Raw genomic sequence first — 18546 nt, 5'->3', positions numbered from 1 at the left:
GTTCCGGCACCTTTTTCCGGGCCGGCCGCACCGGAAATAGCCCCTCCCACACCGGAAATAGCCCCTCCCAAATTTTACTTGCATTCCTGTTCTCTAAAGGGGCGGTCCTAGGGTTTGATGAGGGCGTGGCCAGGTTTGAGTTCCGCCACCTTTTCTCCGAGAAAAAAAGCCCTGTATACTACTATACACAGATTACTTCTTCTGTATGTGAGTGTGTATGAGAAAATGTATAGCAGAGATTTCTGTGGGAGGTTTTGCTCACACATCTCTTTTTAAAAAATAAGATTTTAACTAAAATGTGCACAGCTGGGGACTCGCTATAAAAATGTGTGAGCTAAGGTTTAATGTATCGTTATTTTCACCCCATCTTGTTTTTAAATCTGCTTGTGTACCCTCCTCCCATTTTTCAGTTGTCTATGTTACACCATGGCATAATTCACACAACATTCCATGGCACAACTGAAGATGTATATACCTATCTTACACAATTCGATGTTGTTCTATAAACATGATCTACTAGTTAGTAATTTGAAATTTTCATTTGGAATTGAAATGAATATATGTTTGTTCTTTATTTCTCTGCATGTAAAATCCTGTGAAGCATAGAACAGTGGGTATATGTTCTTAACAAGAAGTCTTTCCCTAGAATTTCTCAAGGAAAAAAAAGTAATTTCCAAAATTTTGAGAAATTTGACTAGTAAAACAACCATTTGCAACATGGTACTTTGAATCCAGAGCAGGGTTGTTTTTTTTCTTGAGTCATATAAAGTATGCTTGAACCTTGGTGGAAAAAAATGATTTTTAGTTTATATACAGTATGTTATGGCTATATTGCCATTGTGAATTCTGATATCAGAGATCTGCAGTATATCACAAATACTTGAACAGACCTGGCATCTTTTAATTTCAGACTAAAAGTCGCATGGGCCACTAGATGGCGAAAATGAGCATAAACCAAATAAATTACTACTGTAATGAGAATTCACTGAACTTCTCTTAAATGAGATATTGCAAAACTATTGTGGGTTTTGTTCTTAATCATACTGTTTAATTATTGGGATATGTAAACAGAATACATTTGTTTAGAGAATACACTTAGCCAAAAGTAAAGGGCTCCTATTGCCTTTTGTTTCATTTTATAATGGAAAAAGTAATCATTGAGCCAAAATAGAAATGACTGTGCAATTAATGCTGAGAAGAGTTTGGTTAGTGTAAACATTTTCTAGCATATAATTCAAATATTTGGTATCTAAAATTATTGGAACTTACAGGTAGTCCTCAGCTTATAACCATTCATTTAGTGACCATTCAAAGTTACAATAGCACTGAAAAAGTGACTTACGACTGGCTTTCATGCTTACCACCATTGCAGCATCTCCATGGACACATAATCAAAATTCAGGTCCTTAGCAACTGATTCATATTTATGATGGTCAGTGTCTCAGAGTCATGTGATCACTTTTTGCGACCTTCTGACAAGCAAAGCCACTTTACAACCATATTACTAATTTAACAACATTTAACAACTGTGGCCAGAAAGGTAAAAAAATGGGGCAAAACTCACTTAAAACTATCTCACTTAACCAACAGAAATTTTGGACTCAATTGTGGTCTTAAGTCGAGGTCTATCTGTACCTATTTTTGAAACCTGAGTTGCTCCAGAATAGTTTCACCCTAAGGAATAGATCTTATAGCTGAAACTACAAACTAAATTCCCACCTTCAGAAATGAAATGTCAAAATATATTTAGTGAATGGGGGAGAGACAAAACCAAACAGAACATCTTTAAATATATCTTAACCAGAAAACCAGGTAGAGAAGTAGTTAAACATTTAATCAACAAAAGAATGTTCAAGATGGGTATAGAGACAAGAGAGAAAGTAAACAAATTGTACATGGAACACTTAGCAGTCTTGAGATAAGAGGACCTGTTTTATGGATTAATTGATTAAAACAGAAAGAAAAATAAAAAGAAAAGAATTATCCTGAATGCAGAGAAAGAATATGTGTCCCTCAAGGATCTGTTCTGGCATTGGTGCTTTTTAATTTGTTCTTGAATGATCTTGAGTTGGGTGTAATCTTTTGCTAACCAAATTTGCAGATAATAAGCTACTTTATTTTAGATGGATAAAAGTATGATTGTAAAGAGCTCTCTGTAAGGCACTTTTTGAACAGAGTGAATCGTTAGCCAAATAGTAATTTCAGTAGAGTAAATTTGGGCACATGGAAGCAAAAGTTCTTAATGTTATGTTTCCAGTTGTGGTTTTGAAATGTTTATAACCTGCAGGGGCAAAAAATCATAATAGCTAAGTGAAAGGTAAAATGTTTAAACCGTAAGAGGAAGGATATGATGAAGAGAGATTAAATCATACGTTGTATAGAAAAAGTGAACAGAGAAACATATTTGTCCTTTAGATATTAGGACAAAGCACCAGCCAGTGAAATTGACTGAAACAATTTCTAAACAAACATTACATAGCACATAAGTGGAATTCATTATCCCAAGACATAGTGAAGACCACTAACTTGGATGCATAGATCCATGGAGCCTATGTATTTCAAGAGATACTGGTTTTGAGATTCAATAGTTCCTCCACATTGGAGATGCCTCCAAATGCTAGAGGGTATGCCTGGGAATATTTGAGAAGCATCAGAATGGTCATTGTGAAAAACAAAATAGTGAAATATGACAGGCTTTGGCCTGATCCAGCTGGACTTTTATTACGTACTGTAAATACTTTATTAAATGAATTGTACTTATTCCTGATTGACAAATTCAGTGACAAAATCAGTGATGCTATATGAAGAGGACAGTAATTAATGCTTGCATTGTGGAAATGAATAGAGTAGAATAGAATAGAATAGAATAGAATTCATTTATGAAGATATTAAAGAGTACTGGGCCTAAGATGGAACCTTCTGGCACCCCACTGCTTACTTCTCTCCATGTGGATGTAGTAACATTGAGGACTACTCGTTGAGTACGGTTTGTCAGCCAGCTACAAATCCATCTGGTGGTGATGTTGTCTATCCCACCTTTTTCTAGCTTACTAAACAGCAGGTTGTGGTCTACTTTGTAAAATGCCTTACTGAAATCTAAGTATACCATGTCCCCAGCATTTTGCTGGTCTACTAATTTAGTCACTTTATCAACAAATGAAATAAGATTGGTTTGGCATGATCTGTTTTGTTTTGGCATGATCTGTGTAGTTAATGTCTATTAAAAATTGGGGTTACAATGTAAGCCTTATATATTTGAGGAGGATAATATGAGTCTTTGTTTACTTCTCCTTATGAAAAAGTAGCTATTTTTCCACATCATCTATAGGAAGATAATAATCTTTGCATCTACTGGCACTTAATTTTTGTACCCATGCCAAAAATGCAAACTTCTTCCCATTTCAGAAATAGTAATAAAAAAGGAATTCCTAAATCAATATAGAAATAACAACTAGATTGACTCTCTTATAGAAAATACAAGCAATAGTACCAGATAAAATGTTTACATTAACAAGGCATGTAAATAAGACAACTTTGTTTCAGTAGATTCCTATCAAACATGTTATATTACACTTACGTCCAGGATTTGGCTACATTCTAATCTTTTTAAATCTGTTTTCTAATCTTTTTTTAGAGGTACTCATTATAAACCTGAAGGAAGGAAGGCCCAACCTGAGAATTAAGAAAACACAATAGTGTTATGCTAATTCAGTAATCAAAAGACAGTAAATATTTGTTTATATCCCATTTCTATGCTGCCCTATCTTAAATGATCAGCAAATTTAAATAACTAAAGTAAAACCATCAATCACATCAATACTAACACAGTAATACATTACATAAGCAGTCCAGATCCACCATTGGTTGAAAAAAGATACCCTTAATAGTGTTATAAAAAGCAGGCATAATGCGTTGCCCTTTAGCTCATGGTAAGATATAACATACATTTATTTATTTAATGTAAAATATGGTAAGATATTTTATAGCATTTATTTTATATAAAATATTTATATAGTCACCCATCATGCTGAGGTGTGCCTCCAGGCTTCCCTCCTTTACAAGGGATAAAACATTCAGCACCAATTTCTAGGATGGGCACACAGGTAAAGCTGATCTTAGTAGGGAAGGTGATTCTGAGGACTTGTAGTACCAAGCCACAAAGGGCTTTAAAGATTAAAAACTAGAACCCTGAATAAGACACTTTTGAAACCAATCCTTTGGTTTGGTTTTATTATAACTGCTACAGTAAGTCCTGCAAGTCTTTCTCACTTTATGTGAACTACGGAAGTGCTTTCCAGAGATGGTTTCTCAAATTAGTTTCTTGGCCCAGACTCAAACCCTGCTTATCTGACCATTCTTTGGTAGGTGCTCTTCAAGGTCATTCCCTGTGGCGTATATAATAATCAGTGGGGTGACCTTGACAAAGGTGTAACATTACTAAATCCACTTCATGTTGCTAGCAGTCAAGCTACTATCATTTGAACCAATCAACATCTAAATAATTTTCAAAGAACTCATGGAAAAAGTACATTGCTTTAATTCTCTTACAAGTTGATAAAAACTCATTCATGCATGGTGATATAGGTCAGAAAGGCACTAGGTGAAATTGGGTAAAAACCCTCATGATTGGGTTAATGCTTGAAGAATAATTCATGTCCAAGGCCCCCTGATTGCATACCAGATTCTTCAGAAGAGTGTAACACTGCAGGAGCCAACTTTAGGATAATTCAAGTTGGAACATTCATCCACAATTTGATACCAGTTCTAAAATTAGCTCTAGACAGGACTGCGCTCCTCTTAAGAACAAGCTACGCAACCTGGGAGACTGGGGACATGCACCTATTATTCAACTCTGTCTTGCAAGGATTTAATATGAGCTTGTTTTGTCCTATCCAGACCCTCACATCCTCCAAATGCTGAGTCAGTACTTCCATAGCTTGCCTAGAGCAGACTGAAGTTGTGTTGTAGAGTTCATCACCATCATCATCCTACTGACATCTCATCCTCCTCCTAGCAGTTTCAAAAACATGCTGAATAACATGATGCCTTTGGCTGGAGATTTGCTTGCAGAGGAGAATTTAGTCACCCTTTCTCTTATAGTCCTATGTAAAATAATCTAAGTGGTGGGGGAAGGTACTCTTCCAGAGGACATTTTGAGAGCAAGAATTAGTTACATAGGATATGCTATTGCCCTTCTCTCATTCTGTAAGCAGAACCAACTTCTGCTGATATATTACTGAATTCCACACAAAGTCTTAAATTTTATTTTGCTTTAAACCGAGATATATTGTGACCTTGCATTTTGCTATATCAACAACAACAACAACAACAATAATGTTGGAAGGGACCTTGGAGGTCTTCTAGTTTTCCTGCTCAGGCAGGAAACCCTATACCATTTTGGACAAATGGCTGTCTAGTCTTTTCTTAAAAACTTCCAGTGTTGGATCATTCACAACTTCTGGAGGCAGGTTGTTCCACTGGTTAATTATTCTAACTGTCAGGAAATTTCTCCTTAGTTCTAGGTTGCTTCTGCCTTTGATTAGTTTCCATCCATTGCTTCTTGTCCTGCCTTCAGGTGCTTTGGTAGATAGCCTGACTCCCTCTTGTTTGTGGCAACCCCTAAGATATTGAAACACTGCTATCATGTCACCCTCATCCTTCTCTTCATTATACTAGACATACCCAATTCCAGCAACTGTTCTTTATATGTTTTAGCCTCCAGTCCCCTAATAATCTTTGTTGCTCTTCTCTGTACTCTTTCTAGAGTCTCAACGTCTTTTTTACATCGTAGTGACCAAAACTGGATGCAGTATTCCAAGTGTGGTTTTACAAGGCATTATAAAGTGGTATTAACACTTCACCTGATCATGATTCTATCCCTCTGTTAATGCAGCCTAGCACTGTGTTGGCTTTTTTGGCAGCTGCAGCACACTGCTGGCTCATATTTAAGTGATTGTCCACTAGGACTCGATCTCTCTCACAGTTACTACTATTGAGCCAGGTGCCAACTATACTATACCTGTGCATTTGGTTTTCCTTTGCCTAAATGTAGAACTTTACTTTTTTCACCACTGAATTTCATTTTGTTAGATAGCGCCCAATGTTCAAGTCTGTCCCAATCTTTCTGTATCTTAAGCCTGTCTTCTGTAGTGTTGGCTATTGATGCCAGCTTGGTATCGTCTGCAAATTTGATGAGTTCCCCATCTATCCCCTCATCCAAATCATCGATGAAGATGCTGAAGAGAACTGGGCCCAGAACAGAACAAATAAAACTGATAAAGAGTCTTGAAAACCAGCTCCTACCATGTTCTGTACAAGCCTATGTAATCTGTAGATAACAGGAAGAATATTCAGTGTTGCCTTATTTTGACACTATTACAAACAGGAAATATGAAAACATTCATGAGACATAATCTCAATATAGTAATTAAATATAAAAAATAAATTGAAAGTTAAACTACTATCTGGATTTTCAAACATTTACACTTTAAAAATTGATATAGATTTCACTAGAGTGTATGGTATGGTATACAAAATTATGTAGTTTTTCTCCAAATCCAATAAATTGAAAAGTTGCATATAAGTAATTTTTTCTAAAATGTATTCATATGTATTCCATAACTGCTAATGTATCATTCATGACTAATTTACAAAGCAATACAGAAGTCAAATATACTAAATCTAGAGTTTTATTATGATTTTTGACATCTTTCCTTCCTTCTTTTTTAGGCATAGTATTTTATTATTCTAATTTATTTTGAATAATGTGGACTTTATAGATGTATTTATTTTGCTTATACTTTTTAGGACAAAACATCTATGAAAGAGTAAACATTTATGGTTACTTTCAGCTTTATATTGTTCTGATCTATCTTCTTAATGTTTATGTGCATACAAACTGAAATCTATAAATACATTGAAACATCAATTAGAAGAATTTCTAGCCAAAATAGATATTCTTATTGGGAATGTAACTTCACATTCTAAAATCTTTTTTTTAAATGATAATATGTAGCAATGGTAACCATTCTGCCTACTCTAGTGCAGAGACAGAATGTTAACTATGTAATTCACCAAGGTTGTTTTGCATATTTTTTTAATCCCACCCTTATTATTTCTATAAATAACTCATGGCAGGAATACCTAATACTCCTTTCTCCTCCTATTTTTTCCCCACAACAACAACCCTGTGAAGTGGATTGGACTGAGGGAGTCAGACTAGCCCAGGCATGTCAAACTGCCAGCCCGCTGGCCGGATGCATCACGGCAAAACCGCACCCACCTCATTGCTGGCAATGGGGAAAAAGTCCCGATACGTTGCGTGATGTCATGTGACGTTGTGAGTTTGTCATGCCTGGACTAGCCTAAAACAAGTAGCAGTCACAGTCTCCTGGTTTCTAGCCTGGTCAAAACAATTGTGGCTATAGAAGTCATTCTGTTGAACTAAATGGAAGATATGTTTAAAAATATGGCTAATCCTTTGCAATGAAATGCTGTACTCCATCAAGACATTGTCTTCTGGTTCAGAGTAACAAGTGATCGCTTCTTGGTACATTATTTGGAATGGTGAAGTCTACCATCACTTTCTAAGTATCACTCAATAGTATCACTTAAATACAGGTTGGCCTTGACTTACATTCACAATTTCAACTTGGAATTTAGATTGAGTTGTTTGCAGTTGTTAAGCGGGTCATCACGTGACCTGACTTGACTTTACGACTGCATCCTGTTTTTCCAAGTCATGATTGTTAAATGGACAGGGAGAAAACTGCCTGCCAAAGGGGTACAGACATCTCCTTCCATGTGCAGAAGGGAACTGAAGCATTGGGTAGGAGAAAACCTTTATCTTCCGAGCTTCTTTTCTCCACTCCAGCGCTGCAGTTTTCTTCCTGCCTATCAGAGAGACTCCATCTCACACTGATCCCAAGGATCAGTCAGGCAGCATTTTTGTTCTCAAGGGTGGATGAAATAAGTCCGCCTCAAAACTCAAGCTTGAATTTCAAGACAAGACTTTTTCAGCCGGCCCCCAGGAATCAGGCAGCAGTTTGTGGCCCTTCCTGCGGGTTTATCTGTTGACTTCCTGGGGAAACCAGCAGGGAAGATTGCAAATGACCATCACATGATCCTAGGGCATTTGGCCAACTACTATCAGGCTGAGCAGGTTGACAAGGGCCAGATCGCAATCATGTGACAGAGAGTGCTGCAACAGCTGTAAGTTTAGGCACAGATCGTTCAACACTCGTAATTTTGAACAGTGACAGAGCAAATGGTTGTTAAGTGAGGATTACCTGCAATTTTTTTTCTTAAATGCACAGATAGTAATGTAACTAAAAGCATGTTTAAATGATTCCACTTTTCCAACCCATACAAGATAAGAGGTAGTAATATTTATAATCATTATTTGGAATGGTGATGTTTACCATTTACCATACTTAAAATGGGATGTTCATTGTAGCAAATTGTAATTAGAACTAAATAAATCATAATTTGTGATTTAGCATTACTGACCCCAAAATGGGCCACCTTATAATGTTCTCTAGAATCTAATTGGACAAAAAAGTTTTTATTTATGTAATTAGGGTGTTATTAATTTCTGCATTTGGGCAGGAGCTTTTTAGCCACAGTTCGTGAAATAGAATAATGACTGAACAGCTAAAGAACTAATTCAGCTGGGGATTCTCACCGATAACATATTTCTGAAATTGTTGTATAAGTAATACCATTAATTTTATCAGTGTACCTAACCTTGAAAATGAAGTAATTTCTGTTTAAATTAATTTGGCTAGGATTCAATAGAATATGTTATGCAACCATTTCTTCTTGAGTAAGACCTGAGTGATTGTAATTACATTGTTCAGTTTCTGGCTAATTACTGATAAAGTCTGAAAAAATATTGCTCTAAAAGTTTATTAGCCAGAGACAAATGTATTAGAAACTTCCCTATATTGAACATATTATAATGCGCAGCAGTGGTCCAGTAAATGTTCTTAAGTTCAGGTATCCAGGAAAAGCAAAAAGAGGCCTAAGCTCCTTCAGAATCAATCATAAATATGAAAGCTTATACTGGACCAGAATGGGGATATTTCATCAGAGACAGTTTTTTATGACAAGCATGCTTTTTGTTCAACTAACTATTCATTGAAAATGACATTTCAATTTGGTAGATGTGACTCAGAAAGCCTTGTCATTGGGTCCAGTTTCTGAAGAAAATAATCCTGTCCTGGGTCTAGTTCTTCATATAATATAAGTTGTTATACTAAAGACCACAGAAAGATTATTTTCCTATGATTCAGACTCAGTTTTTTTTTCTTTTTGAACTAGCTGTACAATTATGTGAAAAAGGAAAGGCTTGTATGTCTGGCCCATTATATTTCTAAGGGAAGCTGTTCCCTTTTAAAGAACTAAAGCTATGTTTGCATGAACTCTTTTCAGAACATTAAAAGAATATATAAAAAGCTCAAGTTAATCAGGAATGGCTATCAATTAAGCCACATAGCAGTTAAATCATAATTTACATCATAAGCCATAAATTTTATGTCACTTGTATAATTATGTAAATGATTTAAGTTCATCCAATTGTCAGTTGTGAAGTTACAATAAAAATTTACATTACCCAGACTCATTTGACTAAAGCACACTGGGGTATGTGGGGTGCCTGGACAGAAATTTTGCCCCTTGTTTTTGGAGACAGCTAAACTATTCTGTCAAATGGAAAGTTCAATGGATTTAGGAAAATGTGTAGGAAAATACCTGATATTGGGAACTATGGATGGGAATTCCTGGAGCTGGTTAGTTTTAGGTTATAACCAGCCATCTGAAAGGTTTGACCTTAAGCCACACAATATCTTTGGAATGTAATGCATGCAGAAGATCTTTAGTACTGTACAGTACTATGCATCTTCAGTTAGAATTAGAAAATATTTCTCAGATTGAACTATTCTCCAGTACGGGAGATGGAGAATTCACACATGGGTTTTCATTGGATGCCTGCTCTTGAGACCAAGTAGTCAAACTTGACACGCCCCATCTTGCTGGCCCAGTCTTTAACTTGGTCTCAGCTCTTGACAACGTGTCTGGTTTGGCTCTCAGTCAATAGCAGGTTAGAAAGCCTTTGGTGAATTCTCCTTTTCCCTTAAAAATCCCTTTTCAAATTCCCAAATATTAATTTGGTTTCCCCCTTTAAACTTCTTAGCACTGGGATCAGTGCTAGCCTAAAATTCCACCCTTGAAGGGAGGTAAGGGAGTGGGGGGGGGAAATCCTTCACGATCCTTCCATTCTCTCCCCAGGGTTCTGGGGGGGGGAAGCTCCCTAACAAATCATTTTACAAAAAGAACGGCTGTTCTTTCTCCCCGGACTCAACGATTGCTCCTGCAGCCTGTGGGCTGCATTCGGAGCATTTTCAGCCTTCCGAACCCTCTCGGCCGTCTAAATCGATTGCGGGCGCCATTTTGGTTGCCGGAAAAGGCAACGAAGCCTATTTACTTCAATTTCAATTTGCCAATCGAAAACAGGGTCGCAAGGGGGGGAAATTACTAACGATATTCAGCGCGGCTCTTGTAATTGATCCGGCCATCCAGAACCTTTACTTGGGTTCGAGGTGCCGTTTTTTTGATTAACGATCATTGCGGCCGCCATTTTAGGCCCGAAGTTTAGGACGAGGAGCTGCAAGGCCTACTTTAAAATTCCAGCTCTCTGACTTCAGTGCATAGTTTTAGAATTTCCCATCCTGAATTTGCGCAATTGCTGATCTCCTCAGGTCAATAAATTGTTCAATAATTGACGGCCGCCATTTTGAACACCACGTGGCAGCTTCTTTAGGCCCAAAAGAGCGGATCCACATTAGCTGACCTCATTCAGGCCACATCTAACGTGCCTTTATGATCAATTTCATTGATTTCCAATATTAATACTGTTGGGTAGTCTCCAATCAATTTGTCCCCTTACCAGAGCCTATTTTTCTTCAAGCCATCTGCTCCCTCATTGGGGATTTTTCTTTACTGGTGCACATTGCCTGGCCACCTAAGGCCTCCGGGGCGGAACACAAAGGGTGGTTCCAACCGTGCCTTCGGCACCTAACTCAAGGGCCGTGACATTTGCCCAGAGAGAGATTTTATTTTTGGGTCGGGTGGTCAGGGGAACAGCCTCTGTGTTTGTTCCAACTCCACCTCCACCAGCTTCTTGCCTGCCAGAGCGTCACCTCAGCCTATCTGAGACTGCTCCACTGGGATGGAAGGCTCATTACCTCAATCCACTCCATCTTCCAGTCACGGCTGCACTACATCCTCTGGACAGGGGACGGCAGGCAAGGCAAAATCCAAGAATAAACACATGCTCAAGAAGCCTTCTAAGCTGGCGGAGAAGCAAACCAGCCGTAGGCACCAGGCTCTGGAGAAGGAGTTCTCCAGAGTGCAGAGGCAAGCCGGGCTTGAGTTAAGGCAGCTGGAGGATACAGAAATTGATCTGCCCTTAGGACCATCTACTTCTGTCCAGGGCGTATGGTCTGTTCCGGGAACCCCGGTGAACATAGGTTCTCCCCCCACTGGTTCAACACTCCACAATTCCTCCAGGGACAGTTTCAGAGTCCACAGTTACGCCCACGGCTACGGGTCCCAGGGGGGTGGATTTGGCAGACATTTTTTCCGACGCACGCCTTGAGGCTTTGCTCTCCAAGGTGGTGGATAGAGCCTTAGTCCAGCGCTCCTCTCAATCATCTGATCAGGAGGCTTCCACCTCGCCTATGCCCCCTTACGAGATCCCCGCAGATTTTCCCATGATTCAGGAGCCTATGTCTCCCGCACACTCTTCGGTGAGTGGTTTCTCTTCCCCTCAAGGTGGGGAGCAACCGGATCTTCTGCTTTCGGAAGATGAGGAACTCCCCCCTGAACCTTCCACTTCGGGGGGTCTCTTTAATTCGGCTCATTTCCTGTCAATTCTTCGTAAGGCTACAGCAACCGCAAACATAGGGTCAGACCAATTCCCTCAACCGCAAGTTGTGTCAGATACCGACCCTCACCCAATATTCTTTGAGACAGTGGCTACCGAACACCATGTTCCATGCCCTTCCATCTTCCTTAAAGGGATTAAGAAGCCATGGGCTTCCCCGGCCTCATTTCCTTCCGTTAGTGGGACCGACAGAAAGTTATTCAGCACCTCCACTGATCTCAGTGACGCGCTGGAGGTCCCTAAGGTAGACGAGGCTTGGACCCCATTGGTATCCCAAACGGCGGTTGCTGGGGATTTGACACAGGCGCTTAAAGCGGATGATAAAAAATGGGAGCATACATTCAGAAAGACACATCAATCAGCGGCCTGGGCAATTAAAACGGCCAGCTGCACATCCTTTTTTGTCAGAACCACCCTTCTTTGGCTGCGTCAGCTCCAAGCCAGGGTCCCTGCTGAAGATTTACGTACTCATCAGGATCTAAGCAAAATGGTGGCGGCCACTGAGTACGCTGCAGACGCCTCTCTTCAGTCTGCCGTTTTTGCCTCCAGATCCTTGGCTTCTAACGTCACGGCCAGAAGGATGTTATGGCTGAAGCATTGGTAGGCTGATACCAGACTTAAATGGAGTGTTGCGTCGGCACCTTACCTGGGCAATAATTTATTTGGGGAATCCCTTGCCCCTTATCTGGTAGAGAACAAAGATAAACGCAAAGTCATGGCTCATATACATAAGAAGTCTGACAAACGACCCACCCCCTACTTTCGTAGGCAGTCCTTTCGGCAGACAGCAGGGGTCTGCCACCCAGACCTCCCGCTCTTATACTCCCAGAGAGAGGCCATATGACCGTCCTTACGACAGGACCGGGTTTAGATCTAAACAGCAGGGACAAAGCAAACGGCCATTTCGCGGGGCAGGTCGCCCATTTAGGAAGTTCAAATGACTCACACACGTCCCTTCCCATCGGGGGGTGGCTAGCTCACTTCTTCCACCAGTGGGAACTTTCCTCCACGGACAACTGGATGCTACAATCCATTCAGCACGGCCTGTCCCTGGAGTTTCTAGCCACACCCCCAGAACGACTCATTCTTTGTTCCGTTTCCAGAAATCCGCGGAAACGGGAACTTATGCAGGAGGCCATCCACCATCTTTTAGAAATTCAGGCAATAGAACCGGTTCCAACAGACCACAGGGGGAAAGGGTTTTATTCAATCCTTTTTGTGGTACCCAAGACCTCGGGGGTGGAGAGCTATTCTGGACCTCAAGCATCTCAACCATTACATCACTTACAAAAAGTTCAAGATGCAATCCCTCCAGTCCATACTAGGAGGGATCAGACAGGGGGATTTTTTAGCATCAATAGACCTCACAGAGGCTTACCTTCACATCCCCATTCATCCAGCTCACCGCCGGTTCCTGAGGTTTTGTTACAAGGGCAAACACCTTCAGTACAGGGCCCTCCCCTTCGGTCTTTCGTCGGCTCCCAGGGTATTCACAAAAATCCTGGCCGTCCTGGCAGCCCAGTTGAGGAAGGTTCCCATTCGCGTCCAGTGCTACCTGGACGACATCCTGATTCAGGCGTCCTCCTTCCAGGCGGCTCAGAGGGATGTGAGTCACACCATCCAGGTACTTCAACTACATGGCTTCTCGGTCAATTTTCAAAAGAGCCAGACGGTTCCCGCGTCCAGACTCTTGCACCTGGGGGCCGTGATAGACACCTCCAATTGCATGGTCTATCTCTCCCAGGAGCGAGTGGTCAGCATCAGGGACCTGGCTCTCCGGGTGTACAAGGAACATTCTGTCCCGTTACTTCTACTATCTCAACTATTAGGAAAGATGGTCTCCTGCATAGCCATTGTTCCCTGGGCCAGACTACACTTGCGGGACCTACAGTGGTTCCTACTCCCATTCCAACGCACAAACACCAGTGCATCCAGCCGTCAGGTCAGAGTTCCGGTTCACGTTCGCAAAGCGCTCTGCTGGTGGTTCTCGCGGGCTATAAACAAGGGGTCACCCTTCAAGGAACCGGACCGTATCACCATCACTACGGACGCCAGTCTGTTCGGATGGGGGGCCCATCTACAGTCTCAGTTTGCACAAGGCCGCTGGTCACGCACAGACTTGAGACACAACATAAATTGGCTGGAGCTCAGGGCCATACACCTGGCTCTACGCCAATTCAGACATACAATCAAAGGTCGTCACGTCCTGGTCCTCACGGACAACGTGGCGTCCAAAGCACATGTCAACCGTCAGGGGGGCACCAGGTCCAGGTCCTTGATGTCCGGGGCACGGCTCCTGATTTCCTGGGCGGAACTCAGCCTAGCCTCTGTCAAAGCCGAGCACATCTCAGGGGTCAACAACCAACAAGCAGACCTGCTGAGTCGAGCCACAGTGGACCCCTCGGAGTGGGGACTACACCCAGACCTGTTCTCCAAAATATCTCACCGTTTCGGGCGACCGGTCCTCGACCTGTTTGCATCATCAAGCAACGCTCAACTCCCCAGGTACTATTCCCGCTATCTCCTTCCGGGGCGGAGGGTACGGACGCCCTGCGGAGTCCATGGCCGCAGGGCCTGCTTTACGCCTTCCCTCCGCTACCCCTCATACCGGCGACCATACGCAAGATTCTTCGGGAACGGGCGGAGGTGATCCTGGTGGCACCGTATTGGCCTCAGAGACCGTGGTTTGCCGATTTAATGACACTTTCCAGATGCCCTCCGTGGAAGATTCCCCCTCACCGGGTGTCGTTGCATCAGGGGTCCCTTCAACATCCGGAACCCCAATGGTTACAACTGACCGTTTGGCACTTGAGCGCAACATAATGGCCCAAGAACTATTTTCCGCTCGCGCCATTTCCATGATTCAAGCTTCCCAACGTCTGGCGACCAATCACATTTATGATTCTACTTGGAAGAATTTTTGCCTTTGGTGCCGGAGTCGTCAACTGGACATTCGCAACCTTTCTATCCCTCAGATAGTGGACTATCTTTTAGATGGTGTGGACAAAGGCCTCGCCCCTGCGACCATACGCAGACAGGTGGCTGCCTTGTCCACATTACTTACCTGTGCAGATTCAGTTCCCCTGGCACACCATCCCAGGATTCGAGCTTTTATTAAGGGCGCCTGTAACACAAGACCACCTGTGGTACACAGATATCCTTCTTGGGAGTTACCGCTTGTACTTCGGGCTCTTACAAAGCCTCCTTTCGAGCCAATTAGGACTGTTCCATTGCGGAACCTCTCTCTCAAGGTTGCGTTCTTGATAGCGATCACGTCGGCCAGACGCATCTCTGAGTTGGCCGCTTTATCGGTCAGAAGTGACCTTTGTATTTTTCACAGCGATAGAGTGGTCCTTCGCCTAGACCCCACATTTGTTCCCAAAGTTAATTCACTTTTCCACAGGACACAGGAAGTTATCTTACCCAATTTTTGCCCCGATCCTTCCCACGACTTGGAGCGGCAGTGGCACATGCTAGACGTCCGTAGGGCGTTGCGGCGTTTTATTAAACATACAGAACGTTTTCGTAGGTCAGAGGCCCTATTTGTTTCCTACCGTCCGGCCTCTTTGGGCCAGAAGGTTTCCTCTGGTACTATTGGCAGGTGGATCAGGGCCTGTATTGCAGAGGCGTACCAGTCCTCATCCCTACCGGCTCCTAGGCGTATTACTGCACATTCCACTCGCAGCGCTGCGACCTCTGCGGCATGGTCCACCCAGGCGTCCATTGACGAGATTTGTAGGGCTGCGACTTGGTCATCGCCTTCCCCGTTTGTACGTCATTACAAAATTGACCGTTTTGCTGCGGCAGATGCTTCCTTTGGAAGAAGGGTTCTTCAGCAGGTGGTTGCTGGAGACTCTAATTAGGACTTATCTGTTTCCCACCCATTGGGACTGTGGAGCTTTGGTATGTCCCATGTGTGAATTCTCCATCTCCCATACTGGAGAAGGGGCGTTGTCTTACCTGAACGCCTTTTCTCAGTACGGAGATGGAGAATTCACACCCACCCCTTGAGGTCAGACAGGCCATTGTAGGGGTCTGAGAGCCAACACCTCGTCCATCTTGAGTCACTTCGCCCTCGTTAAAGACTGGGCCAGCAAGAGGGGGCGTGTCAAGTTTGACTACTTAGTCACAAGAGCAGGCATCCAATGAAAACCCATGTGTGAATTCTCCATCTCCGTACTGAGAAAAGGCGTTCAGGTAAGACAACGCCCCGTCTGTGACCATAATAAGATAAACTGAATGTATCTGAACTCAGGACAACCACTGTTACTGTGTATTGTGAGCCAGAAAGGCAAGTGATCCAAGTTGTAAAGTCAGTTTTCTAATTTTCTATTCAACAGCAAACACCGTATTTAAATCTTATCTACTTTCACAAGAAAAGAAATTTTCTTGAAAAGAAATAAAAGGTTAATTTAAGAAAAGAAATACAGCAATTGAGTGTAGTGTATTCTCCAGTTTTACTCTGAATAAAAATTGAGAGCTTTAGAGGCAAGGAACTATTTCATTTTCCATGTAGTTGTATATCTGACAGCTCTACCAAAATAAAAGGATAATTTATGGCTACATAAATTGGGAAGTTTTAGAAAAGCAAATTTAAAGGTCACTTTTCTACCTGATACCACATTTAAACTTCTTTGGATTCTTAACTGGATTTAAAATGATGCAGCCTCTAACTTACTCATAAATAAAAGTCAAAGCAAGACAATATATAAATATCCATGAAATTATTATGACTGCCAAGAATGTTAAGCATAGCTTCTTTGTTTCAGAGTTTCTCATATTTCAAGGCCACATAATATGTACATAAGTATTTTGCCTTTTCTTACTCTGAAGTAAGGCTGAAATTAAAGATTATAGCCTGATTGATTTAACAAGGGTGGGAGGGTTTTTTGGGGAGGGGGTGTTATATTTTGTTTACATGTATACATTCCTCTTGGTCTGAAAAATGATGTCATGATATAATGAAAGCAGGGATGTAAAAAATTGCAGCCAGCCATTGGGGAAGGACCCCAATACTGTTGAGAACCCAATACCAGTTTACAGATACCAATAATACTTAAAGCATCCCTAAATCTGAACCCAATTCTGGGAGTCCTGTGGTGGAAGAATACATCCTTGGTATTAGCAATAACACTGGTCATCATATTTCTAGCCTTCAAATGATATTTTGTGTGTCTTGCCATAACTAGAACTAGTGCTGTTCTTTCACCCAAATGTTTGTGCAGCTAATAGAAATTAGTGTAGCTGAAAGCTTTGTACTGTGTTTCCCCAAAAGTAAAACCTACCCTGAAAATAAGCCCTAGCTTGATTTTTTTGGGGGTGGACATAAGATAAGCCCTACCCCCAAAATAAGCCCTAATTTTGGGGCAAGGCGCACGCCTAAAAATCAAGCGGGGGTGAAGGGTGGAGCTGCCCCATGCACCCTGCACCACTTACTGTTACAGCCAGGCCTCCCATGAATCAACACCTGCCTTTCCTCATCGGCCCACTTCTGTGGTGTCCCCCTGGCCTGCATTTCACTGTCAGAGGCCTTCCGGAAAGACTTCTGATGGCGAAATGCAGGCCAGAGCTTCATTCTCAGTTGCAGAGACATTTTCTTTGGCCATGGAAGAAGTGGGCCAGCTGGGCAGAGCTGTTGGTGCCACCATGGCAAGATGAGTGGAAAGGGCATCTCCTGAAAATAAGATCTGGTGCCTCTTTTGGAGGCAAAAAAAAAGAAAAAAAAAAGAATGGGTCTTATTTTCAGGGAAACATGGGTAGTTATGGAAATGAACAATATAATATTCATTTGAAATGAATGTGACATACTGATACTGGGTGACAAGGTTTTATAGAGGGAAAGGGGAAGAGACACATTTTTGAGATGGATGACATTTATGACATCCAATCTGCCATAAATAAGACCCAAATTTCATTTTCTATCTTGGACATCCAGTGGCTCATCCCTATAATTTATACCCTCCAAGTATATTGTTTTGTTTCAACTAGAACAGCTTCAGTATCATAACTGGAAAGTATAGATACAAGGACAACCCAAGAAAGTTGACATTAAATAAGGATCTGTTGCTATGCCTACTGTTCTATTCTACTAAGTATTCTCCTATATGCCCACTTTTCCCTAGGAGCAGCAGCACCACTAGTCTGTATCTAGCTGGCCACCACCTCATAGACATCACTGAAGGTTTCATCTGTTCTCATGTCACAATTCATTACTCTAATGATTCCTATAGAGAAACCCTCACACAACAACCAAAAAGCCAATATTGTTCTTTGCTTTTGGGGCAATGAAGTAACAGCTATGGTAAGGGATTTGGGACAGTTCACTGGCCATCCTGATTGGTTACTCGCAGAAGGTTCTTGGTTTCACCTAATAGTTTGTATATGGTTGCATTTTCATACAATTTTCAATGCAAGCATAAAGTGGAAAAAGATATTCGTAGATTGTAAAAGTATTGAGAAAATAGATGTTGCTAAGCATTGTATTCTAAACAACAAACATGAATTAATACTTGTAATTAAAGCGCAACACAAGTATTTAATTTCAGATTATTAGAATCTCCTGCTGTATGATTTTTTTCATTGCTGAAATAATGTTAAAAATG

At 41.5% G+C, this 18546-nt stretch overlaps 2 protein-coding genes across 2 annotated transcripts in view; one reads left to right on the top strand and one right to left on the bottom strand.

The window, feature by feature from the left end:
- LOC107288952 (dedicator of cytokinesis protein 1) overlaps nt 1-18546 on the bottom strand; it is a 178730-nt gene that overhangs the window by 24258 nt on the left and 135926 nt on the right. The window lies entirely within an intron of this gene.
- INSYN2A (inhibitory synaptic factor 2A) overlaps nt 1-18546 on the top strand; it is a 48567-nt gene that overhangs the window by 15577 nt on the left and 14444 nt on the right. The gene's annotated exons all lie outside the window — the stretch shown is intronic.

Source organism: Protobothrops mucrosquamatus, unplaced genomic scaffold, assembly GCF_001527695.2.
Source record: "Protobothrops mucrosquamatus isolate PMUCROS unplaced genomic scaffold, P.Mucros_1.0 scaffold_128, whole genome shotgun sequence".
In the NCBI taxonomy this organism is placed as follows: Eukaryota; Metazoa; Chordata; class Lepidosauria; order Squamata; family Viperidae; genus Protobothrops; species Protobothrops mucrosquamatus.
Note: the sequence above shows the minus strand (reverse complement) of the source record. Positions and strands in the feature narration are given on the sequence as shown.